The sequence below is a fragment of the Myiozetetes cayanensis genome, unplaced genomic scaffold, assembly GCF_022539395.1.
Source record: "Myiozetetes cayanensis isolate MyiCay16 unplaced genomic scaffold, myiCay2020 scf9, whole genome shotgun sequence".
NCBI classification, from domain to species: domain Eukaryota; kingdom Metazoa; phylum Chordata; class Aves; order Passeriformes; family Tyrannidae; genus Myiozetetes; species Myiozetetes cayanensis.
In genome coordinates this window covers 8,987,270-9,014,340 of record NW_026088185.1, presented here as the reverse complement: position 1 = coordinate 9,014,340, position 27,071 = coordinate 8,987,270, and the positions used below count along the sequence as shown (strand labels likewise).

Here is a 27,071-nt window from a genome sequence, read left to right as displayed (position 1 = left end):
TATTAAATTGCTGTGCATATGCAGGAGACTGCTTATGTGTCCTAATTTTTAGCTAGTAACTAATGTCCTCTACACCCCCTATGCTTAGTATTAAACAGTGTGAATTGGTTCATGCCATACCATCCGGGGTACTGGACAGTGTTTAGGAGCTAGTGTGTAAGGCAAACAAGAGTTTCCTTTCCCAATGGAGATGTTACAACAGTCCCCAGACAGGCAAGGCTTTAATCTTGCAAGGTCTTGCATATCCTTTATTTGGTCCACTTGAGCAAAAGCCATGTTGTCTCTGATAAGATAGAATCTTTCATAATGGAAACCCCACAATTCTGCTTTTGAAACATCGCATTTCAATTACTTTGCATGCTTGCCTCTGGTTAAAGTTTTATTGAAGTGAACAATCTTCAGGAGCTCATATTTTGCACAACAATCTGTGTTGCCAAGCAGCAGCTGGAAGAGCAGAAGAGGGAGCAGAAAAGCAAAAGACAATGAAAAGCAATTTCAAAACACTGTAGAAAGGTAGGAGAAATCTTATACCTAACTTGTTTTTTCATGGATAATTATTTATGATTGAAAAGCTTGGGGAGAAGATATTAACATCTGATTTGGAACAAGCTGATCCAAACGTACATCTCACAGTGGCTGTACCAGCGCCGACCTGCCAAGGCTGCAGCTGCATGAGGGTCCTGGACAGATCAGGGGAGTGTGGGTGGCACTCAGCCCTCAGTTGCTGTACTGACACCCTGAGACTTTGACTGTAATATGAGAGAGCATGTGATCTTAGATCGTTTTATCACAAACAGCAAATGCTTTTTCAAGGTTTTGATCTTAGCAAGCAGATAAAGGCCGTGAAGAGTGTTGTGTGTAAGCCCTCACTGCTGGTACCCAGCAGCAGCAGGGTGCTGTGGTCCATCAGTACCTGCAACACTGAAAGACTCTGGACCGTGTTCCTCTTTTATTTATATAAATATATATTTATTATTTCCTCTTTTATTTATGTCCTCCATCTTAGCTGAGCTCTACTGGTTTGTCTGCTACTCTGGGGTCAGAGCCTGTCTGCCCATCTCGCATTACCCCTTAATTTCTCTAGAAAGATAGATGGGAGGTGTTTAAAATGCTGTGCAGAATCTCTGTCTGTGTAGCCTGCCCTGGGCACTGTGTGCATGTATAGGGCAAGCCAGTCAATAACCTCATTCTGCATGTTTATTAGTGGGGACATTAGTCCCCTTAATGCTGATGTTTTGGGGCAAGTTAAAAGGATGCGTTCAAGTCATCAAATCTCCAGCCTAGTAGTTTTGCTTTATTTTCAGTTGATCTTGTAACTTGTCACAGATTTAAACAGTCCTTCTTGTCCATCACTGGAAGTTCTTTCAGTGACCAGGAAAAAGATGGTTTCTCCCTCCTTCAGATCTATTAGTAAAGATGTGACCTATTGCCTGTGCAAATGGCAATGAAGTGTCCTCTTGCCTAGATGAGCATTGGACTGGATCCAGAAGGGAGAATTATTCTTGCCTCAGACTGTTTAGGCACCTTTGTTTGTTGTTAAGCTTGCCTGTAAACTGCTAGAAAATCTGAGCTGATTAGTACAACAATCATAATTGTGCAGATTGAAGTCATGTTGGTGAGTCATCAAGTAACAACATTAGTGAATATGTTCAAATTTTTTCCCTCTAATATGATGCTAATTCATTGCTGAAGCATCATATTTGATTGCTTTATTTGTCAATAATTGAAAATAGTGATTTGAATAAGGGACCCAGTGGCTCAATTACAAAACTCTATTGGTATATAATGCAGCACAATGGAGATAACAGGTAATTAACTTTTAAAAGTGCACTTGAATCTGTCATTCCGTTTTCAAAAATATGGTGAATAACAAATCAAAACATTTGTCCCACACTGTTGCTATCAATTCAATTAAAGCCTAAACCAACTCTCTTCTCATCATGGCTATTCTGAAAACTTTGAAAGCTGCTGTATTTCACCATTCCCATTCACGTTCTTCAGCTTTTAGAAATTCTTTCATTTCAGAAAACAACCAAAAACTGAAATATAAACCACTATCAACTTTTTATTTCAAGAAAAAGTAGTTTCAAAGTTTATATCTACATTAATCACCAGCTGCCAGTTAAATTGCTAAATAGGCCAACTTTAAATACACCAATATTTCACCGCTGGCATTTTGAATCTGCAGTTAAATCATCCTTCATTCATTCTATTAACCAACAAATATTATTCCTATTTTCTGCAATGAAGTCATGTTCCTGATTTCATCTGAGCCTGCACTAAAGTTATGTCCAGCATGGACAGCCCAGGTGTCAGCACATGAAACAATTCTTGCCATATTTTGGATACGGTGTAATAGTAAGATTCCATCTGCTGGAAAATATCTATTAGTGCAGCTATTGTTCTGTTTATTTGTACCCCAAGTTTTTCTTTTTTTCCTAAGCTTTTATTGATTTTTCTTTTCTCACTGTTGTGTTTTGATTGCAAAAATACGTGCAGACCTCATTATGCATCTGGAGAGGTATTGGTTATTTATACTGCATATGATTGCCAATTTAATTATAAAACTTCAGTCATTCAGCCAGGGAGCAGAAACAGTCTCTCACAAGCTTGACTTCCATTTATACAATGTGCTCCATGCATAGATAAAGCCAGGGCCCTCAAATGGGCACAGACTGGATTATGCCTTAAAAGAACTTTGTTCTCCTATGGAAGATGTTTAAGCCATAAGCAGCAGAGCTGCAAATGGGACTGCCCTCCAAAACAGACCCTTCAGTCCATTCCACTTCCCTCACACCTAATTTTGCCTGCTAGCTTGTCCAACGAATGCTTCTCATGCAGCTTTTGTCCTGAAGGTAGGTGTGGAATGACAAAGGCACCTGCCAGCGCATGGGTTCTGTGGCGTTTTTTGCAAAAGTAAAGAATCCAGAGTCTGCAGTGACATGCTCGGTATGGAGGGCTGGGGTAATACATTAGAGGGAATGGTAATGTCATAAGAGCAGAAATTACAGTGGCATGCAATAGAATTACAACTTTTTTAAAGTGTGGCTTTTATGGTCACATATTTAAACAATATTTATTTGATGTGAGGCTGCTTCTTAAAGACCTCATTTTACCTAAAATTTTGACTACATGCCATGGAAATTTTGGTTCTAAGGTGCCTAATGAAAATTATGTGAGTACCCTTGAGCTTTTTAGTCCACAAATCATGGTAGTCTGCAAACCAGTTTCTCATCTTTGGAAGTAATAATGGGGCCTTTTGCACAGGAAGTGCTTATTTTTGTTGCAGTTGTGATAACAATGATAGAGAAATTGAACAGGTTTCATTCAGCTTAGAAAAAAGCCTTGATTTGACATCATTAAATAGTTTCAATCAACAGGAACATTCAGCATCTTGCAGAATAATCTAATGTTTCCAAGTGCAAGTATTGATGAATAACAACTCACAAATTTGGAGTGACACATCCTCACTCTGATTGTAATTGCCATCGACTACTTTTGAAAAGTGAAGACCTCTGTGTTTGCACACCTGCTAAAGAAACCCAGTCTCTCGACAATAGTCTGATTATTCAACTGCACAGCTGAAGCTCATCTTTAACTAAGGAGCGTTTAAATAGCTCATCATTCCACAAACTGGAATATCAGTGGCTGCATATTGCTGGGTAGGACAAGATTCACCTGTCTTCATTAACTGCCTAATCCATTGTATTTACAACTGTAAGGATAACAGTAAGGATGTGCACATAATTTTCTAATATGGAAAAATTAAAAAGTGTAAGTCAAAAACCCCACTAAGAGGCAGGCATTGTTTTCACAAATGTGTTGTTAGCTCTAGAGTAACTCTCTATCTCTAGTTAACATACATTACATGGTTTTTGTGCATAATAATTCTCTGTTTAATGTAGAGTTTCTAGGTTGATGACACTTTTTTTCAATAAATAAACTAAGCACAAAGAGTTGTGCTGTCCTCCTCTTCCCCTTATGAACCCATATAAAATAGCAGGGGCCTGTGTTACTGAGTCAGTATTGGCTAATAGAAGTGGCTGAAAATTTCATTTTGGTTTGGATAAAGCATAGATTAGGTTTAACAACCAATTGGTCACGAACTTGGTCTAATGAAGATTTCTGGATGTGAAGGCATGGAAGGAAATCAAATCAGCTGAACTGAGGTTGAAAGTTACGGAACCGCCATGTGAGGTAAGAGCACAGGGCTTATTTTCTTGGAATTAATTTGATAGGAAATTTATGAAATTTTTATTTATTATTTTTTTAGATTTGAAGGCCTAGAAAGTCTTCCTTGAATCCCATACCATGCTTGTACATTGTTATCAGTTACAATAATTCAATGTTTAGACTTAAAGCCTATTTTTTGTGATGAGCTGGAATAGAGTTCAGCATGATCTTGCCTATCATTAATGACTTTTCATTCTAACAGTTAAAACTTCCAGTTAGGAATTTTCTTTGGGCTGAATGTACAATCATTAAGACTGGAAAAGACCTCCAAGATCATCAAGCCCAGCCTTTGACCAAACATCATCTTGTCAACTAAATCATAGTAGTAAGTGCCACGTTGAGTTGTTTCTTGAACACTTCCAGAGATGGTGATTCCACCTCTTCCCTGGGCAGCCAGTTCCAATGCCTGGCCACTCTTTCAGTGAAAAAATTCTTCCTGATATCTAAACTGAAACTCCCTTCATCCAGATTGAGGCCATTTCTTCTTGTCCTGTTGCTAGTTACCTGAGAGAAGGCTGACAGTCCCCTTTCAGGTAGTTTTAGAGAGTGATGAGGTCAACATGAACTAAATCATAATATTCTGATATCGACTGGAAACAAAACACATCAAACTAAAATAACCCCACCAGAACCAAAACACAATGAAGTACTTGAATCCTCAAAATGCTTTATTTCTTTGTTTCTCAGGATTGTATTTTGTCTCTCTTTTTTATCCTTCTGCTGCTTATTCTAAGGTAGTATAAAATATAGGGGGGGTTGAATAGTTGAAATAACAACTGTTGAAAAATAAAAACATTTACTTCTTGTAAGTTCAAAAACACTACCATTCAAAAATGGTAAGAGGTTTATATCTGTCTCTAGCAAAGATACTAGAATGCAGTTCACAGTGGGTCAGTATTTTGAGTAGGATTATGTAGAAATTGGTTATTTTATCCAACATAACCATTTTGTAGTCTGAATTCTGATTCAAAGGCTGTTTGTAACCTGGCAAGTTTGCAATGGCTGAGCATATACTACATCCTGGGTAACTGTTCTTAATTCTTTTTGTCCTGGAAAAGAAAAGAAGGGTAAATAAATACTCATTCTATGTTAATGAATCAATAGATCTATTAGCTTCAGTTTAGAAGTATACCAACAATCTTGAGAGTTCAAAGACAATCTTCTGTAAATTGTGTGAACGCGACTTATGCCAAGGTACTGTGCAGATGAAATGCTGGGTCTTACATCCATAAATCTAGAGTTATCCCTTTGTTATCATTTGCTCTTTCAACAGGAATCATTTGTTACAAATTAAGCTCCAGCAAATTGCCTTGCTATCTTTGCTGTACAATGAGTTCTTCCAAACTACGTGCACATGTAGGTTTGGAAAGGTTTGCAAAGATTGATGTGATGCATTAGATGTGCATCAATAAGCTGAGATTGCTACATGTGATTCTTTTATAACAATTATCATAGATATTTTAAAGGCAGCTTTTCTTTCTTTTGTGAAACGTGGGCTGGAAAAAGAAGCACCAGACTTTTAAGCAGACCATATGATTATGACTAAATAATCTTTCCAGAGATGTTTACATTTCAGCTTGCACCTGTGAGTCTCAAAAGAAATTAGTCTTTCTGTGTTAAATTTTCTTCACCACCCCCCTCCCACCCCAACACCCCCCTCAGTCTCTGGTCCCCCATTTGTGTTTGCACCCTCTTTTAGGGCATGGGTTCACCTCAAACAGAAGGGCCACACAGACTTTCTGGGACCCATCCTGTGTTGACCCTCTGACGATGCCCTGTGGGCTTTCAAGTGATACCACTCTCTTTCAGCTCCCAGTCATGCCCTGACAGAATTATTTAGTGTACACATTTGTATCCTTTCTTCCAGAATGCTTACTCACTTGTCACAAGACTGTCATACCCATCTCAAACAAAAATATATGCCCTCAGGAGCAGGATAATCTCCTGAGTGAGCCAGCTCAGGGTTTGAAAGGGTGAGTTATTCCCATGCTGACTCTGGCCACAGGATGTCAAACTTGCTTTAGCATTTGCAGGCAACGCAGATTCTTGTGTAGCACCAGCCTTCACTGAAAAGGCTTTTTTTGTCTGTTTATATCAGCTAGCCAACTTTAAAAGAAAAGATTTTGTTGTTGTCCTTTTTTTTACGGATTCTGATAGAGGTGCATTGTCTCTATGATCTTCCAAGCTGTTACAGTTTAGCTAGACCTTATGCTGCTGCTCAGGACCCTTCAAAGAGGATACCTGCTGCACTGGCCAAGGCACTGCTGGCTCCTCAGTTCTTCTGGAAATCAAATCTGCACTCTTAAGCTGATTGTTCAAAATCAGAGGTAGATTAAAAGTTCTATACGTACAGTTCTGCCTGAGCTTCACTGGGGAAAGCGCCCATTGAGTTCAGCGGGGGCAAGATTAGGATTGAACATTTGCACGTTCTGAAAGCAAAAGTGATGCCTGTAGGGCTGCCTAGAATATCCCAACATTTTGAGTGACATTGATTTCCTGCTGTGTGCACTTGCAAAACCTGCACCTCTACAGTAAGAAAGAGAGCATCATATTTATGCTATGCCTAGAAAGCAAGTCAGCCTGCTTGCTCCTTAAGATGCACATTACGTTTATGTCTTCCTCTAGGAATTAATGAAACTTCAGGAATTATGATTGATATGGAGTGATTTATGAATGTCCATCACAGTAAGTCATTTTGCTTGTTGAGGAGGTTTCCAGGTTTTATGAATGCTGTTTTTGCAGGTTCATTGCCTCTTATATATGAACAATAAATGTCCTGTTTCATGGTGGGAAAAAATGGCTTGATAAAAAAAAAATAAAGGCAATGTCATAAGGAACATTTATAAACAACTTCAGTGTAAAGCTGTGATCTGATAATGGCTATTCAGAAAAAATGAGAAACTGTCACACTGGAAAGAGTATAGTCCTTCAGAGGAGAGCAGTGATATATAACAAAAAACAGTCCTCTTATTGTGGATTGGGAACTTGCTGCTTGACCCTACTTGCTGTAAAGTTTGATCCTTCAGTCTCTGATCTTTCACACTTAAAGTCAGTGGGAGTTTTTTGATCCTACTGTTAATCAAATCACAGGACTTTGTTGGAACTAATCTTTGGCTCTGTATGTCAAATTAAGCAGAAGTGCGAAGAATTGACAACAGAGAGTCAGAGCCCACTTGAATTGAAACATTCAACAGCGAATCATGGAGTGGAATAGCCTTTGTGGTATTTGCTTTCACTGAGAGATGGATGGTTTTTGTAAGCTGAGTATGTTTTTCTATCCCATGGCAAGCATTCAGTGATTGTGGTTGTGTTTGCAGTGTTGTATGGGCCTGACAAATCCAGCCATACTCACTTACAATGAATTTTCCCCTAATTTCATGGGTCTGTATTTTAATTCTTTGAGAACTAATCCCAGAAAAAAAAGTGTCTCGTTGGCTAGGTTTGTAGTGATGATCCCTGCCCTAACTAATTAAATATTCTGATTTATCAGATTTGGACTGCAGACCATATCAGAAAACAAATATGTGAAACAGTTTAACTGTAACAAAAACACCATTCTATCTTTCATGCTCATTTACTTCCATTAAACATAATAAGGAGTCGCGGTCTGAGGTGGTCTGGGTAGCATACCTCCCTAAAATACTGTACTGATTAGCCTTGGAAAGAAATAGACTTTCAGAGATATTATTCTCATTGTTAGCATAGAGCTTTTGGCACTGTTTATTAATTCTTTGCAACATGAAGTTGCATAAAGACAGATTTAGAAAGTAAACCTGTGTTTTGAATTTTCTCTCAATCTAATGTCCTTGGGGAAATGAAACACGTTTTTTAATTGGGATCTGGAGGCTTTGAAAAGATTTGCCATTCAAAACAGCCAACCTCAAAACACTGTTCCTGGGAGGGCAGAGCACAGCACGAAGAACGATTGATGCCTCCTCGCTTTGGTGTCACTTTTTACACAGGTCGTGGCATTCCTGATACTTAACAAATCACATCCAGCCTGTGCTCCTGCTTGATCTGCTTCTGCGAAATTCTTTGTAACTTGTTTATGAAATTAACAGTTGTTATTTGAGGGAAGTTAATAAATGCCTAGTCACTGCAACTGTGTCCTAGTTCCTCTAACTCAGTGACTCTTAAAATATGTTTCTCTAAATTTTATGTTACTTAATGAGAATTACTTTAATAGCTGGGTCTCGCTTCCTAGTTTGTGGGTTTCTCAGTCCTAGGATCCATTAGAGGGAGTGGATATTCATAAAAGCTTACTTTGATTAAAACACTGTGTGAGATATCCTGTGAGTAGGATCAAATGGGATAAACCCTCCAATAGCTGTCTTTTTTTTTTTTTTTTTTTGCCATCAGACTGCATGGCTCCGTGGTCTCTGTTTTTGCTCCAAACTCTAGATTGTGTATAGGGCACTAAGTCAATGAGGCTTAGAAAGGCTTTTTTAGATGAAAAAGTCATCTTTAATTTCAGTTATAGTGCCTGTTGATCCCCAGAACAAATATTAACTCCTCTAGAGAAGCCGTAGCTTTATGAGTAGAAAAGCTCTTCTAAATTACATTATATACTCACATAGTCCTAATAAGGTGGCATGAAAAGTTAGATGTGAAAAGCAGCAGAGATCTAGACTCTGGTGTTCATAGCAGAGCCATACATTTTTAATTTTGGTGATGCTGATGGCTGTGTGGTATTCCCTGAGTTGGAGGACTGACCACTCATGAGCAGGGAGAGAGGTGAGTTTCAAAGCTATGGGGTAACATCTCTGTGTCTTCACAGCCTGGAAAGAACCAAAACATGACTGTGGTCTGTTTTGGGGTTTAGGAATCCCTACAAGACAGGTCCCTCTATTAGGAATCATATAGCTCCATCCAGATGGGTTATAACTTGGTGTACATGGCCTAAAGCAAACACTACTGGATGTATTTGTAATTTTGTATGTAGGAACATTTCTATTAGTTTATTTCTATTAGTTTAGTTCACCAAACTTATTTTTCTGCATGTATTAGAATCTTGTTTCTTCTTGCTATCAGTTTTACCATAACATTCCTGTCAATATTACTATATTCTGCTGAACTTCAGTTGCAACTCTCTTAAAAAGGACCTTCTCGTATGCAGGGCTGTGCCAAATTCACCTGGGGAAATTTGTAGTGTCTGTATTTTTGGTATTTTCTTTGTTTTCTTCCATTTTGGTGTTTCTTTATCTTTAAATGAAGATGTATTTCTGTTACTGCTGTGGAACGACAGCATGAATTATTGTGAGTTGTGTTTTGTAAACTATTGAACAACATGAGGAGAAGCTTTATTTCTGTCTTAAGAAAACTAGTTTTGGAGATATAACAACTGCAGGTTGTGTTGTAACAATGTACAAGTGACTAACTAAAGCCCTTTTCTTTTAACCTCTTCTGCCTTGCAATTTGTGATCTTTGTGACCACAAGGTCACTGAAGTCGAAATTCTGACTTCGTTGAGAGAGATAATAGCAAAGGTGAATTTGTTATGTTCTTATTCACTCTCTCACATGCAAGCAGGAGATCCTATTACTGTTATTTCTTTCCATATTTGAAATAGGTGTGCTCTATGCTGTCAGATGCAGACTTTATTGAGAAAAGTGTAATCAAAGCTAATCAAAGTACAGGGGCAGGCAAAACTGCTCAGTGGCAGAGGCAAATTAAAGATGTGCTTACATTGCCCTGTGCTGCTTTTGTGAGTAGACACCACTTGGGGAGGCTTTTCATGCAAAATCTTTACTAAAATACCTTTTAATCATTGAATTAATATTGAATTATCGAATTATTTTTCAAAATACAGCATTGCATTGACCTGAAATAAAGGCCTAAGCTTAGAGTGTCTTTAAGAAGTTTTAATCTTCATTTTTATAAGATATATAGCAAAAAGTAACAATAAAAACATATCCTTGATGTATACACTGGTATCATTTCACTGCTACCAAGAGATCTCTGCTAATTTGCAGGCCTACAGAGTGTGCTTTGTTTGGGACTCTGCCTTCTCCAGGCAATTGTTTCTGTGTTTTTAGAATTAACATGTGAATGTAAACTGTTTAACAGCAAGGCTTGCTTTTTTACTTCCCAAATCATTTCTTAGTGACGTGCCCCGAGATGTTCAGTTCTGTAGAATTTGTGTCAGAGGGCTAAACTGCATGTAAGCCAGGAGAAATGCTGGAAACGACAGTAGCACCATCCTCTGTTTTTCCTACTACCCAGCACGTTTATTTGAAAAGCAAAGCAAGGCTCTTTCTGTAGAGGCAAGAAGGTGGGTGACCCCTGCCCTGAAGGGTTTATAATCTGAAGATCTGACTGAAAACACATGAAGGAAAAAATGGAGCCAGCATTGAAAACAGTCTGGTTGTTTTTGTCAGGTCAGTTTTTCAACCAGACCACTTCCATGGCCCAGCCTCCTCCACTATCACAGTGTCTGCCCTACAGGATGGCTGAGTTCCAAGGAAGGATGAAGTTTGATTCCTAGTAGCTACTCACACCTAAATGAGATTGACCTGCTCATGAGTACACAGATGGAATGCTGGCAGTGCCCAGCATGCCACAGATACCAGCAGAGTAAATAAATATTGACACGGAGGTCATGGAGGTGTTTTTGGCAAGAGCACAGGGAGGAGTATTCCTTGGCTAATGTTTTTACCTACTGAGAGTCAAAGAGGTCTGCAGACCCTAGAATGGTTATCTAATGCCACCTGTGGTCCCTGGGAGTCTGGTGTCAAGCATTGTGTGATATTAAAGGCCCGCTTTGTGGAGATGTCCAATAACACGAGTGTGGCAAAAAAACCCAAATGAATTTCAGTGAAGTCTGTAGCTGTTGCAGATATAGGAGTATCAGTATACATCAGACATGTAATGATGGTATCCCACAGAGCCTCAGAAACCTTATTGTAGTGGTGTTCTGGGACAAAGATGGCCAGTAATTTTTTTGAAGTTCATGCTTTTTGAAGTCAGACCTGTCAGATTTGGGGTCCCGATTTATGATTTTTGAACATTTAGATTGGCAACAGAGGGAAAATCTCTAACTTTATTAAAAAAAACCAAACAAAACCCCTTGTCCCTAGTCTCTGTAGTTTGTATTTCTGTCTGAATACAAACCCAGATCCTGAGCTACCTTCCCAGCTCACGCTCCCTCTTGGCTTGGCTGTGTCCGTAACTTTGTGTTCCCACCCCTGCATCAGGAGTTTCTTCTGGCTCGGATCTGATTCTGCTTCCCAGACCAACCACCCTGGCGAAGGGGTTGGGATCCTCATCAGTCATCATCCCGTGACTGACACCGCCCTCGCAAACAGATGGAGATCTGAGTCGTCTTAGTCACTAGTCCAAGCTTCAGGATATTTTCCTTCATTTGGGATGATGACAAGTAGAGTGATGTATTTTTTTACCCTATATTTTTTCCCAACTGCTGTTACAGAATTTTTTCTGTTGTCATTAAATAGGCAACCATTCATCAAGCGAATCTGGTGTTTCTCAAAATACCATAAAGCCAAAGGAAAAAGGCATAGGAAGATATGTGTAACTGTTTGTTTAGTTTATCTTTATGTCCAAAATGACTAATTGATTTTAAGTGATGTTTTATAGAAACAGTTCATACCCGCAGAAAAAATCTCATGTAACAAATTTCAGCACAGATGGTATTTTGGTTGCAATCAAAAAAAGTGGCATATAGTAAATGAGTAGAGAAGGTTTCAAATCCAATATAATAAGTCTTGAAAGATGGTTCAAATAAAAACACTTTATATGTTCAGAAATTAGAAAGCTGGCTTCTGATAGAAATAACACAAAACCTGGCCTTAAATGTTTTAATCTGCCAAACTAATTTACCCCAAAGATACAGGTCAGTGTGGAAGTGAACCTTACTCGGTGAGGGCAGATAGTAGGCACCTTTCCAAGTAACAAAAGTAACCCCTTAGTCTGTACCCAAAAGTATTCTTCTTACTCTCTATGCTATGGGAGCTTCCTTTGGAGGAACAATATTGAGACAGTGACAATGTTGATTTTCTGGGTAAAGGGAAATACCCGGGCTTTTCGACCATGGAACAAAATATCTTTATGTGGTGAAACCTGAGCAATTCCAGTAGAAGTTCTGAATTAGTACTCCAGGAATAATCTCTCCTAGTTCATAAGCGCCAAAATACAAAACCAAACGACACAATAGGAAAGCGTAAATGTGTGAGTGCAGATATGCCATGTATGGAAGAGGATGTGACAAAGAAGAGCAGTACAGAATTAGAAATGAAGGCTGTAATGGTTAAATAGGCACAACTGGAAAAACTGCCCAGACAGAATGCAATTAGTGCCAACTCCTCTGCAGAGAGGCTTGAGAGGATTGGCCTTCGTGTAATGTCCTGGGCTAAAAGAAGAGCTGGAAGCTGAATGCTTCCCTGGCTCGAGGGGAAGACTCAGGCTGTTGTGGGAGGGGGTGTCCGATGGATGTGACTAAGAGCAAAGAAACCCCACAGAGCTGCAGCAGTCCCTGCACTGTGGATGATTGGCAGCCGAGGGACTGTTATGGGAAGTGTCAGACTTCGTGCCACAGTCTTCAGCTCTCCCCTGGCCATCTGCCTTCAGCCACTCCTGCAGATTAGGGGCTGGGTTGGACAGATCTGTGGTCTGACCCAGTCTGCATTTTCTTCTATTTAGTGACAGGAGATGAAGGTTGTGAAAGTGCTTAACAGAAAGAGTATGTTTAGAGACAAATTCAGTGTCCTTCTGAGAGGTGGGCAAGGTTGATGTTTCACAGAACTGGGCAGATGTGTGCAAATGATTAGGAACTCAATTGAATATAAAATAAATGTACAAATAAATTTTACCTTTAAGGAATAGAAGCATTTTGGGGTTTGGTCTTGGTAGGCATGACTTTGCATACATAGCTGTGATTGAAAGGATGAGGTTTGATGGAAAGAAATTAATTCAAACTCATTGACTCTAGCTTTAAAAACAATACTCTATCATAATATATTCAGATTTTACACCGACTCTCCATTAATGCTATTTATTTTACCTGTTCCACTGCTGCTGAGGGATATATTATTTTCTGCAAGACTTTGACAGGCTCAGACAAGCATCTGCAATGGGAAATCCTTTACTTCTTGTTATCTGTAGGTTTTGTTAGCTCTTCTAAAATAAATCTCAGGACTATCTGAGGTTCACATTAATTCTTATTCTATATGGAATCAAAAATGAAACAACAATTAAAATAATATCTACAATGCTAAGGTTACTGATATTGAGAAGACAGCATTTGTTTTAGTTTCAGGATCATTTACAACTTCCATAATAATAGATCTGACATCTGAAGTAATTATTCTCCAAATAAATAATTAAACTGAGTAAAGCAGGGCAATTTTAACTATTTATAGGAGGTGTCCCAAAAGACACTAATGGCAATGATTTCTTTCTTTGAGAAAATGGGTTTACAGAATTTCTGCAAGTCATTACACAGGATGGAGTAAACCAGCAATGTCCTGTGCTTTCAATTAGAAGTCTTGAAGTGGCAATCAGTACTTTTTACTGCAGTTCATAAAATCTCAGTATTTAATGAAAATTGTGATGGAAGTTGGCAATGTCCAGGCCTTTTCAAGTGACTTCTGCTACTTACACAGGGAGAAAATTTTCCCCACTTTGATGAAAGACTATAGATCAGTAACAGGTAATTGATTTTGGCTAGTTTGTTACATTAGCTTCCCTTTGTATCTATTCAAAGAAAAGGAAAATGCTTGACTATTTTATACATCTACAAATTTCTCAGTCTGAAGGTCTATGCTTGACAGTATATATAGAGCTGTGACAGGAATTGGTGCCGTGGTATTTACTATTTCTGTCTACATCTGAGGATCTCTGTATTACCACTGGATATTTAGTTGTCACCACTGGTAGATGTCAGGATAAATTTAAGCAAATGTAAACATCTATTTTATGTTAAGATAGCCTGTGTACTAGACTCATTTACTAGATATCCACTGAATATAAATGAAGTCCAGGATAAGAACCCTAGATGTAGAAATGTGTAATGGGGAGGCATAAAATATGGTGAGCTGGTTCACTGAAGTAAAACAAGGATAAGCTTCTAAGATGACCAAGATATTTCTGTAAGAACAGACATGTGCATTTTCGCTTATGTATGTAGAAGAGGTGCACAGACATTTTAGGGTAAGTGCAATATAAAAGGCATCACTGTGTTCAAGGTTCCTGTAGTAAATTATTCAGAATGCTGCAATGTGTATTATTTGCATTCCTATTTTATTACAACAAAATTCCATTTTCAGTCTCTGGGCAGGGGAATTTTTCTTTGTTATAGGCAGTGTAGCAGTACCCTGGGCACTGGTAAGAAAGCAGATAAGAATAAAGACTCTATTAGGATCTTTGACTTTTGTTGTCTTTTAGTACCATAGGGAACTTTTTCTGAAGCCTACTAGTCTCTTTTTTTTTTAATTTATTTTTTTTATTTTAGGTAAATCATTACTCATTAAATACAATTAATATCCAGAAGAATGAAATAACTCATTTTACTTAAACCAACATCCTCTTGTTTAATCACAAACACTTTGCCAAGGGTTTCTTTGAAATTACAGCATCTCAGGTTTCAAATTAAATCTGACATTTAACCTAGCATTTGGGACACTAAATATATGACTTTCTCTAGAGAGAAACTGTCTGTTCAGTTAAAGTGCTGCTGTACCAGCAGTGACCTACCAGGAGAAGGAGAACTCCTTGGCAGCCAGCCCTGTTGCAAAGCTGCTTTATATAGCATTTGAAAAACACAAAGTTGTTGATCCTGGGAAATGGTTTCAATCTGCTGTTAAAAATGATAAGAGCTGGCAGCGTGGCTCAAAGATTTCCTTGTCTCATATACAGAGCTCACCTTATCTCCTGGCCATCACAGCGAATGGTGGGAATGTAACCATTGGTTTTATTCCATATAATCCAGCTCTGTGAAAGGGTCCAGGCCACTGACTTATGAAATCACGAGCGGTGCCTCCTGCACACACCGCGCTGCTGCCTCAGTTTCCAGGGTAATTTGTGGTAAGGGAAAGAAAGGGAATAGTCTTTTAAGTTTCTCAAACATTCTAACTTTCATGGCAAAATTGATGCAAAGTAATAATGCTCTTACCAGGAACAAGCCCTGCCTCAAAATTCCCAGTAAAATGCTAAACATTGCAACATGTTGTTGAGAATTTTGCATTTATTTTTTACGTGCCAGTGATGGCCTGAATCAAAGGGACATTTGCTGCCTATAAATCATGCTCACCATGGCACTTCCCTTGGCAGAGAGCTCACAGTTAGTGATCCAGAATGAGTTAGGATGGCAAGGAAAGACACAAAAAGGGCTTTTTTTTAAGGCATACAAAGAAAAATGTGTATTTCTCCTGTTAGCCAGCTCACCCCTGGTGCTGAAGAGCTATCCCAGACCTACTCACACATGCTGCACATGGCAAGCACAAAATTAGGATGATAATGTGTGGACTCCCATGTGCACCGGGCCTGTGTGAGATTGACCTGGCCTCTGAGCCAAAGTTTTGCAAGTTAATTTGAAGCTGAAAGGCTCAATTTGCTTTTGAGGAACTACTGTAAAAAGCAGCAGCCATGCAGATGGACAGAGCTTGGCATTTCCTGTCTTTTTCCCTCTCACGGATGATTTATAAGCAGTTTAAGTGTTAGGGGTCAGTTATTACTCTCATCTCAGTTCTTTTGCAGGTAAGATTATAGTTTTGGTCTAGCAGTTTTCTTCTTTGACTTATTTTATCAGAACTGGACTGTTAATTAGAGCCAGGGTTTGGCTGTCTTTACTGTGAAATATAATTCTGTTATCAGTGCAACCACATTCTTCCCTAGGTGATTTCCACTTTGGCTTTAATTTTTTTTTCTTTTTTTTTAATCCCGTGAAATATAAAGTGTTTCCTTACTTGGATAAGCTGGATAGCCCTTTGGTCTAAACAGAGTTCTTTCATTTTGAGATTTCTGATATGCTAAACCTCTGTGAAAGTTTGATAAAAGGTAGCTTTAAGGCTTTTAATTAATTATGTACAAAAAGTTGACAGTACTCCACTGGGAGGTGTTCCTAATAATCCATGCATGTAATATAGTGGGAACATTGTTTATAAATATAAATGAATTGGAAGGTTTGTAACCTTGGAATAATAGAAGATGAGAAATCAAATCACGGCTGGCAACCTCACAATTAAATGTTCTAAGATTAAATGACCTACTTGAAAGCTACATTTTTATCTTTGTTTTCCAGTAAGTAGAGGAAAAATAATCCCTGTAAGAACTCCTTTAAGCTCTTACTGAGAGTGAAGTAAGGAAATGTTGGTTTTAATATTTCATATCTCCCACAAATTAAAAGACACACTCTTACAGTTTGGCCTAGCTGGAAAACACACAGTTTACGTGGTGCTGAAAGAGAGGGTGGATGTCGTGGTTTTGCCCTGGCTCAATTCACTTTTATACCCCCACATACAATTACTATTAGCTGAGAGAAGGTTTATGCAGACAAAAAGAGACTGAATTAAAAAAAGTATGAGTATTTATTATTAACAAACTAAAATTAAAGAATTATATCTACAATAATTTTACTTAAGTAAAAGGTATTATGTATTTACAGAAGATACTTCTCCCTCCACTTCCCTTTATATCAGTCCAAGGAGGAGAAGCAGTCCTTTTCCATTCTCGGAATTCCAGCTTTCTCTCTCCAGTAACTCTGCAGCACTTTCGTCGCAGTTGGAACTTCTTTATCTCTTCTTATTCTGTGTTGGCCTCCAGGGCTGGGCCTACCCCCTCCTGGGCTAAAACCGAAGGCTGAGGGTTACCCAGGTCCTGAAGGGTCTCCTTCCATAGACTTGCAAGGGGACACTTGCTTACTATGGATCTTCTTCCACAGGGTTACAGGGGATAATGGTTTAAGAGTTCACCCCTGTTTCCCTATGGAGGTCCCTCCCCATGGGAGAACAGTCCTTGATTGACTTCTCGGCATGGGTCTAGTCTGGATCCCTTACTCGGATCCCAATATCCCACCTGAGCCATTTTCTGCTCCAGCGTAGGTTCTCTCTAGCACCAGCAGCACGGATCCCACACATGGATCCCAACATCCCTACCTGAACCGTTTTCTGTTCCAGCGTAGGTTCTAATACCCGTCAGGGTCATAAATCTTCAACAGCAGCAGCATGGATCTCTCACTGAGATCCCAAGCTTATCTGAGCCGTCTCGCTCCAGCATAAGCATCGATCCCTTCGAGGGTCACAAAGTCTTTAACAGGACTCTGCCTCATCTGAGCCGCTTTTACTCCAGCATAAGGTTTTCTCTGTTAAAGTTACAAATCTCTGGTGCATCCACAAGCTTCTCTGTGAGCCGCATGGGGGTCTCTTCACCCCAACAAACTTCTACAGGTGGCAGGGTGTTATTTTTCAGTCTTTACCCTGCTGAAGGGAGGAAAAGCGAAAAGGGAAAAAAAAACCAGTTCTCCCCCCTTCGAACTTTTCTTCTCTCTCCTGTGCTGCCAGCTTCGACCTTGAAAATCCTGTTATCTCATGGCTGGAATTCTTCTGCAGCGGTTTCTCGTCTAAGCAGTTCGTCTTTTAAACTTTTTTTTTCTTCACTCTCTCACAAGAGAGAAGGGAGGCTTCAGTGCTACACCTGCCCCCCTCCCCGGCCCAAGCCGGGGGAGGAGGGGGTCTTGGCCCTCCTCGGGCCCGCTACCCTTCTACATGGCTGCTACTCTTAATTTCAACTGCGCAACAACCTTCTCTTCTGTTTTCTTAAAGATGTAATTAGCAAAGGCGTCACTGAACTTTTTGATTGGTTTTTTGTCCGGAAATCACCTGGACAAAACCATCCTCAGCCCCAGGGATGGCCTGGTGGGCAAAACCACGACAGTGGAGAAGAGGGGAAAGAGAAAGACAGTGTCAGTAAACTAGGTACAGAGCAGTGGCAAAAGGAAAGTCTCAGGTAAGCAAAGGAAAAGGGTCATAAACCTGGAAAGCAAGGAACAAAAAGGCTATCTGTAGGGCAAGGGTTAAGAATACTGACAAACCAAAAATGAATAGAAAGGAATAAAGGAAAGACCAACCCTCAGATCAAATTCAATTCTATCATTGTAGCATTTGGTGGATTAAGAATCCTATTACCATTGGCCAGCATGGATTTTATAAAAAACAACCTTATCACTGTCAGTGTTGCACCTATTTTGCTTATGCTTGGCAGCAGCAGAACCTTCTGGGAAAGGTACAGTCTGTCAGCAGTATGGGACCAGCTCACTCAGAACTATGTGTTTGCAACTGCTGTTTCACCTTTGATCTGCTGGTGTCATTAAAAGGAGAATCCACAACCTGAAAATCACACTTTTGTCTGTCCTCATTAAGCTTAAAAGGAAGTGCCTTGATATTCTGGAAGTTAAAGGAATTGGGGGGAAAACAAAAATCTACTTTTTAATTATTTTCTCTCATTGCCTCACTGTTGCAACGAGAGGTTCAACTTCTTCACAGGTTACTGCACTAGTAAAGGGCCGTATGTGGCAAAGTGCCTCTAGATCATTGCAGGGAGAAAATTTGACTGAGAAAACTACACTTGTCTCCCTGGTGCCCTTTGCTGGATGGAAGTAATCATTTACTGCTGCTCTGCACCAGCAGCAAATGTTTGCTAGGCAGGTCCAAGCCAGCTCAGCCAGGCTGGCTGAGGGCTGTACCACCCCTCTGAGGCACAGTCTGGTCCCTCTGCTCTTACCTGCTTTCCTGGAAAGACTCTTATTCAACTTTTCATCTTTTAAAAAAGTGTTAATTTCAAAAGTCAGCGAGCTCCCTTGAACCCTTTCTAGCCTTCATGACAGCACTTAAAGTTTGAGAGTGCTGGGATTACTTTTAAACATTCCTTTCCATAGACAAATCTAGACACACTCCTATGTTTTTCAGACATGGAGAACAAAATTCTCAAATAGCATGCTGCCTCCTTCTTTCTTCACTGGCATGTACAGAACAGCTGATATGATTTCAAAACTCCTCCAGACAGCCAAATTCCCAGGAGTCATGTTGCAGCGTTGCTGCTACCATTGGCCAATGGACCGACAGATTTGGGAAAATGCTGTCCTGCTCTGCAAGAACAGCAAATAAAGAATGAAAAATAACTCATAGCTAATACTTTCATATTGATTTTTTTAGTATGTCAGAAATGCAGAAATGGAAATGTCAGATATGGTAATGCTCATTTAAGAAATGGAGGATTCTATGTTTGTTTTTTTTTAAAGTAAATCTCTGTTTGGGGTCCAACTCCTCATTTCCATAAGAGTCCCAATAAGACAGAAAGCCCCAGGAGCACACAGTGGGTTGGAAACAGCAGACACTGAGATTCCTTTGAGATTCCTTTTACTGCTATGCTTGTTGCTCTCAAGAGATTTTTATCAGGGTGGGCATTATAGCTGGTTCTTCAAGGATAAGGAGAAGTATTTAGGACAGTGGTCCTTCAATATCTTAATGTTTATTTAACAGCTGAGTGTATTTTTTTATTGTTTTAATAATGCAAATGTTTGAAGGAAGTAGAGAAGTACCTTGTTTTAGATTTCTGCTTTGGAAACCCAGAAAAAAATATGTGGGGGATATTTCATGACTGTATTTTTAACCTTCACATAGCACAACTGAGAGGGAAATTTGCACTTCAAACTATAGCTGGAAACAAACCGCCCACATAAAGAGATAATAAAACATCAAAAGGCCTGTGAAATATGCTGGCACATGTATATGTGTTTAAAAAGTGCACGAAAATGAAGATATCCGGAACACACAGCTAAAGTTCTTTTCTGGCTGGAGTATTAGTTATAATAAGCAAAACAAAATTTGGTAGTCTTTAACCCAAGCCCAGCTGAAGCGATATGGTAAAAATGAATGTTTTCTACAGTGTTCAGATTGCTGAACATAAACATATCTTCTCACAGGATTGAGAATATTGAAAGATACAAACATTACCCAGCCTCATTAATTCTATTTGGCCTGAAAATTGCTTCCTTGTGCTCTGGGGAATATGCTGTTTTATTAAAATTCTGAAAATGCATAATGGAAATGTTAGTACCATATTACTCATGATCTCAAGGCTCAGCACTTGTTGGCTTGTTGACTTCTGCCAGGGTAATGTGGCTGCAGGAGAAGTTCCACACACATCATTCCCTCTCACTTTGATGTGGCAACACAACAGGGAAAATTAAACTTCTGCAGTGTGGGCTGACAGAGAAGTTGCCCAGTGCATAGAGACCACAGGGCTGCTGGAGACATCCCTGCACTCCCTCATCCTCTTGGTTAGCCATGGAGATTCCTGGAGGGGGTAGGCTAAATATTTGGAAGGTTAGAAGCCAAAATAATGCTCTTGGGAGAGCCCAGGGGAGATTGCTGCTGCTGAAAACACCTCCAGGAACTTTCCTCTTCTGTCTGGTGGCAGTTTCTCCCTTGGTCTTTCTTGGGCTACTCTGTGAGCTGGGTTGAAGCCCTGGGTGTCCCTGGCTGTCAGAAATTGCAGTCCTGCTCTGCCCTCCCCTCATGCCGAGCTGTGCTGTCCCAGCGCAGGGCACAGCATCCCAGGGATTACTCTTTTGGTGTATGGCCACTGCTGAACTACATTGCTAAAACCACAAGTTTTGGCCTGAGTTCCTCGTTTTAACTTTCCACTTGAAAGTTAAAAAAAAGTTATGCTTTTATTTTATTTTGCAGCTATTACAGTACAGGGTATTAAAATAAAGGCTGGGAGTGCTGGCAAAATCCTGTACAGTGAGCTCTGCCCCGGCGCCTGAGCTCTCATTTTGAGGTAGATCTGTTATCAGACATGAAACTGGAAGTACCAGCTCTCACTTGATGGGCTTTTTTCTTTGGTAGAGGAACAAAGGTACTAAGCATCTGCAGCTGATATTCATTGCTATTTTTATATCAAAGCTTTCTTATCTACTTGGTAAGTGATTTGGGGATTTTCTCTCTCTCCTAGGTGCCCCTGCAAAGTGTTTGTTGTAATCTCTCACATATCCTCATTACACTTTTTGCTCCACATTAATAAGAAATGAAGAAGTCAGGTTGCATTAGATTCTCTTATCTTAGCCAGCTCTTTTCAGAATTTCTCCAAAAAAAGTTAAATGCCCTCTTTTCGCTTTACTTTTTCGTTTCCCTTTCCTATGAGCTTTTTTCTTCTCCATTCTGTGCTTACAATATCTCTGCTCTGTGACCTGAGCTGACCTCCCCAGAGCTTTTAGAAAATTATTAAATACGCTGTTGTGAGCTTTCATATGTGTATGCACACGCAAGCGTTATTCTTACATGTATAAATACACTTCTGCTTAGTTTTTAATCCTTTTCTTACTTCTCCCTCCCTCCCTCCCCACCTTTTTGTGCAAGTGGGTTTGCTTTATCTGTCCCAGCAGATGATGTGAGCTGTGACTGTCTCTGCTTAGCACTTCTGCCATTATCTACTGGCTGTAGTCAGATCTATTCTGCTTTCCTGCAAAGGCCAGCTCTGATGCTTCACTTTGCCTCTGCCATGAAAAATTATCTCAAACACTGATGACTTCAAACTCACAAGAAACAGAGACAGGTAGAAGCTGCGATATTTGGATTTGGACTCAGATTTTAAGTCCTACAGACTTCAGGCTATCTTGGATCTGCCCGGTATAATGATAAAGGTTGCAAGCAAAATAGGAATTTGGGTAGCTCTCTGTTCTAATGATAAGGGAGCTCAGAAGCTTTTAGTTTGACACCAGCTGCTTCTCTGAGAAATGAGTTACTTTCCAATTGACCATTTATCAGTCTTTGAGTTCTTGATTAACAAACATCATCTTTTGTAATGAGATGGGGGACACAGCTCAGAGCCATGTGACTCCTTTGTGAGTCCTTTTAGGTTTCCTTTTAGGTCCCAAACGAAAAAAAAAAAGAATGATGGCATGCATTTTGGTAAAGTACAACCATATTTCCTGACAACTCTGACATGACCTCCGAAAACATGTTACCAAAGGGGAAAATAGCACCTTTGCTGCAGCCCAAGGGGTAGGGCATGTCCCCTGCCCACCAGGGTCTCCTGCAGGAGTAGTCAGGTTGTGCATGTGCAGAGGGAGCAGTGGGGGCCCTACCTTGCCTGGGTAAATGTCCTACAAGGTCTCTGAAACACCACAGAGTTCATTGCTCTGTCATGCCAAGGGTACCAGCAGGTTCTGGTGAGGTGTTGATGCAAAATACTGTGGGATGGCTACACTAGCTGCCTGTCCCCTTGCCTACAGTACCACCCTTTGAGCCACTTTTTACAAACCCTGGAGTGGATGTAAGTAGTGCTGTAATCCCCAATGTCTATAAAAAAGGCTGTTGTATAATAGAAAACCAGCAACAACTTGTGTCCCTCCTTCAAAAGTAATTCTATAATCCACCACTTTGTAGGAGCCCGAGATGCCAAAAGATAACGGGGCAAGGCTGCAAAGTGTCTTGGCCAAGCGCAGGAGCTCCATGAGACCCAGAGGAAATAAAGGTGCTGCTCAGAGCATGATCTGAATATACTTTCATCTGCTGTCATTGGAGAGACCAGCCTATAAGTAAAAAGACACCTTGACAGCTGTAAGCCTTTTGGTCATCTGGTCCATTTTTCTAGAGCAGTTCCTCTAAATCATGGAGTTCCTGGGTTCCTTTTTATGAGCTCTGTTATCAGTTACTATGTTGGTATGTTCTCTTCGCTTTGTGAGCAGGAAGGGGTGAGAACTGCTGTTTCTGAGCTTGTGCCCTCAGTGAATCAGGGTTTTCTGTCAGTTTTCGGACTATTTGTTTTCAGCTCACACTAAAAAATTCTCTCCTGTGTTGCTGGTGCTTTGGCATAGCCTCCAGGCTCCTGCAGTGACTTGTGTCTGATGCAGCTTCCATCCGCAGTATATCTCCTATCTCACTTCAGTTGCTCTCCATTTTCTCTTAAATGGGAAGCCAATAATCACCATTCCTGGAAGGGTCTTCTTTCACATGTATGCTAAAACTATGCCTTTAACCAGGGACTTCTACCTGAATATGCTGTGAAAGACACTGAAAAAGGGCACAGTGGAGTATGGTGGAAATTTCCTTCCCTTTTTCAAGCCTTGCAGGAATGTGCTGCCTTCGAGGGATAGTGCTGCCTAGCTGTATGCCTAGGGCTGTATGTTGAGGTGGGTGAGGGTGTGAGGGTGTGTCCATATGTAAAGAAAGATGCTGACCTTCCCTTGGCAGCCCTCCAGTAAGAAATCCAGCCACTGCCAATGAGCCCTTCCATCAGCTCATTTTTATACAAGACGAGATACAGATAGGGAAAGGGCAAAGAATGCAGCCCAAGGCCTTGTCCTCTCAGTGCCAGGAGGGGCCAGAAAGTTTTGAGCAGGGAAGGAAGGTGACAATCAGGGAACTGTGGTTCCTGCCTTACCAGAGCCCTGCACCACCCTGCCCTTCCTCTGCTTCTGTCCTCATCAGAGGGCTGCACTGCATGGAGCTGGCAGTAGATCTTCTCCTCCTGGGAGAAAAGTCTTACCAGTCTTTGTTCTCCCCAACCACTATAACTGCAGGATTTGGGGTCTTTTTTATTTTTTTCATATGCAACTTTCAATTTCTTGCATTAGTTGTGAGAAAATTGAATATAATATGATCTTTCTGATCTTCCTGCTATGTTTGTATATGTTATCTGCATTTTGATCTTCATGTGTAAACATTATCTGTGTAGACAGTACCTTCATCACAGTTTTTGTAGTTGTTTTAAGTTGAATAAGCATGTAATCTCATTTAAGTCCCAGATGCTTATCCATGTGTCCTGCTTCTGAAGGCACTACTGCTGTCTTTTATTATGTCATAGAATTGAATTTATCTGAAAGTAGAAATTCAGATTTTGTTCTAAACATCTTTGCTGGTGTTTAAATTGGTGTTTTCAACACAAATTCAGCACATATTAGAAAGTCTGACACTTCTTAACTGTATCTTATGAGAATCATGAGCCACTTGTGGAGATTTATAGGGGATGTGTGGTGCTACTGAGTGTGTGTAGCATTGTTCAAGGCAGATTTGGGGCAGCTTTTCCTTTTTACTCCATGAACCCACAAATACTATCCTGTGGGTTGCCGTCGAGTGTTGCATCTCGTAACTCTCTTGAGTGAAAGCTGATGCTGTTGGGAAAGATAGTAACAAGTTGGGGCACACTTTACACCCATGGGTGTGAGGCTGTCTTCTAAGGATGGAGAATTTTTATTTCCCTGGACTTTTCTGGATGGTTTCTCAGCTAGGGACACAGCTGGTTAGCAGTAAAGACCCAACCTCTGGATAAGGGAGAGACTCGCTCCAAGAGCTTGTGTTCCCTCTGCTTGTCAAAAAGAAAGAGAAAAGCAACAATTGGTTTGAAAGATTTAGGATTATTAGTACTGTGCTGAGGTTGCTAGGCCATTCCCTTCTCATGTACATATAAACACTGATCTGAAATGGAAAAATCTGCAAGAACTACAGATTAGGAGCTTAAACAGCTAACTTGTTTGGCTTCATGTCCCCCTTCTCCAGCAGAGAAGGAAGGGCTACATCATGGATGTGAACAAAGCAAATGTCAAGTAAAGGGAGAAAAATGAGTGAATGAATATTTGCATATGTACAGGCAAGGAAATCTTGTGCAATTTTCTTATGGCATTTCTTTGCTCTTGGGATGAATGTTAAATAACAGGAAGTAATTAGTTCTTGGGCTTTCCATAAATGATGATTTATATAATTTTGCCTCTAGTCAATTCCTGTGATATATGGATGAATATATATCAATATTTTGGCAGATATATCCTCTATAGATGATTCATGGTTTTTCAATTATAAATGTATTCTTCGTGTAAAATTTTCTAAAAGTTGTCATGTTCCCCCATTCATCTCCCATTGCATCATCCAGTTTTCCCCCCACTTAACAAGTTATTTTATTAAAAGAAAATGTTCACAAATGTCCTGGAGATTTTTGTTAAGTAGGTAGGAGATGGTGATAGATGAAGGTATTTTTATATCATTTCAGTGTCAACACAGGAATTGTGTTGACATGGCAATTCTGTAGACTTAGTTCTGAAGGAAGAAACAAGTCTGGCAGAGGATTTTAACTTGCAAATAACTTGCAAAAGTAAATCAATCCCAGTAATATGCAGTTAGACTGTCTTGGAATATAGCAAGTCCCAGCTGCAGATTTATTGAAGATCTGTACCCTTTCCTTCAGTGGTGGGATAGATGGTAAGAAGAGCAATCCCATTTATAACACGGCACACCTATTCCTGTTCTCCACTTCAGTACATCTGTGCTGTTAACAGCGAATCTGCTGTTCCTCTTTAGCAGGATACACAACCAGTCTTGGATGAAACATTTTTCAAAACCTTTCAGAAATCTGTAAATATACTTCCAATACCCTAAATATAAGGGGCACAGTCTTCAAGTCTACAGCTAAATATAAATGTAAGGTAATCAGTGGCTCCCATCTTTGTATTTTTTGGCTATCATTCTTGATGCATGTTCTTTTATCTTCTTGGTTTTCTGTGTGCTTTAAAATTAAGTACATACATGTTTTAGCACAATTCAAATTAAGAAAAACACAAGCTGACTTTGGATGAAGAATATTAATATTATAAGGGTTTCTCAACCTCATAGCAGTTTTCTCAAATGAATGACTTAAACAGAAGAGGTTAAAAAACTTTAAATTTTTTGATTACAAGAGGCTGGATGTCATACAACCTTTTTACTGGTGTTTTCAAGAAGCTTTGAAAAATTTTCATTCACCAAAATCAGGTTTTCTACAAAGAATATTTTAATTTATTTGAAAATAAATTTTGAAAAAGTTGATGAGATGCCTACATAGTAACCCAGAAAATGAAAAATAAGTCTCTGCAATATTCAAATGTTAGTCCTTCATACACAGTTGTTTTTTTTGAACAGACTGCATTCTTTCTTTTTCTCTTGTCTTTTGATAGATAACCATATTATGCTTCTTTGTAGTTAAAACTGGATAGTTGAGTGATGATTTTAACGTTCAACATTTACTTCTCACTCTTGTGTGATAAATAAGATAATCAGCTTCCTATTTTCATTAATTCTGATTACTTGGCCATTTCCAACTGTTAATTATATTAGTACGATCAAATAAATTCTGTAACATTATTTTAAGGCATTGATCTGCGTAATTTTGAACTCAGAAGCCATAGCAGTTCTGCAGCAACCCCTCAGATGAATGCTGAAGTAATTGGCTCCCTCAGAGGTAATCCCTGTAATCACATAAATCAGTAACACCATCACGAGTCCCTGCCAAGAAGGACAGAGCTCAACTGGCCACGTTAGCTCCTTGCTAGGGAGAGTCTCTAAACACCACGTTGCAAAAAGATCCTCCTGAAACATGTTCCTTGAAGGAAGGACCCGGGAAGTTTTTTGCTTTTCACAGGTCCCAAGTGCCCTTATCTTCAGGAAAAATTTGAAGGCTCAGAGGGTGACTGATCTGCTTGTAGTGATGGTGCTGCTATTCCTTACTGCAGGGCAATGTCCAAAATAGCCCTGAGCACGGTGGTGAACTCATGTTACTTAACATTAGAGACAGAATATTTGTTCAGCCCAAGCAAAGAAGTGCAGAAAAGAAGGGCTCCAGAGCCGCATTCTGGGGTTCAGAGAGCTCCTTTGAGTCCCTGGGCACACCCACACAGTATGATAGAGGGTGGACTATAAATGCCTACACTGGCAGCTGGGTTTGGAGATGTGGACATGCATGCTCAGATCAAGAAGCAGTGCTCCTCTTCCTTTCACAGTGCTCTTATCAAGCTGAAGGTCTCCTGCAGTACTTCTGGTGTACGTGGTCCAAGCCAGGCAGTGAAAGTACGAAACAGCC

General features: G+C 39.9%; 1 long non-coding RNA gene across 1 annotated transcript in view; it reads left to right on the top strand.

Moving 5' to 3' along the window:
- The first annotated feature begins 433 nt into the window (after positions 1 to 433).
- Positions 434 to 27,071, top strand: part of LOC126652721 (uncharacterized) — a 68,623-nt gene continuing 41,985 nt past the window's right edge. Inside the window, exon 1 of the long non-coding RNA XR_007632030.1 lies at positions 434 to 513. This is a non-coding gene — a long non-coding RNA (uncharacterized LOC126652721). The remainder of the gene's footprint in view (positions 514 to 27,071) is intronic.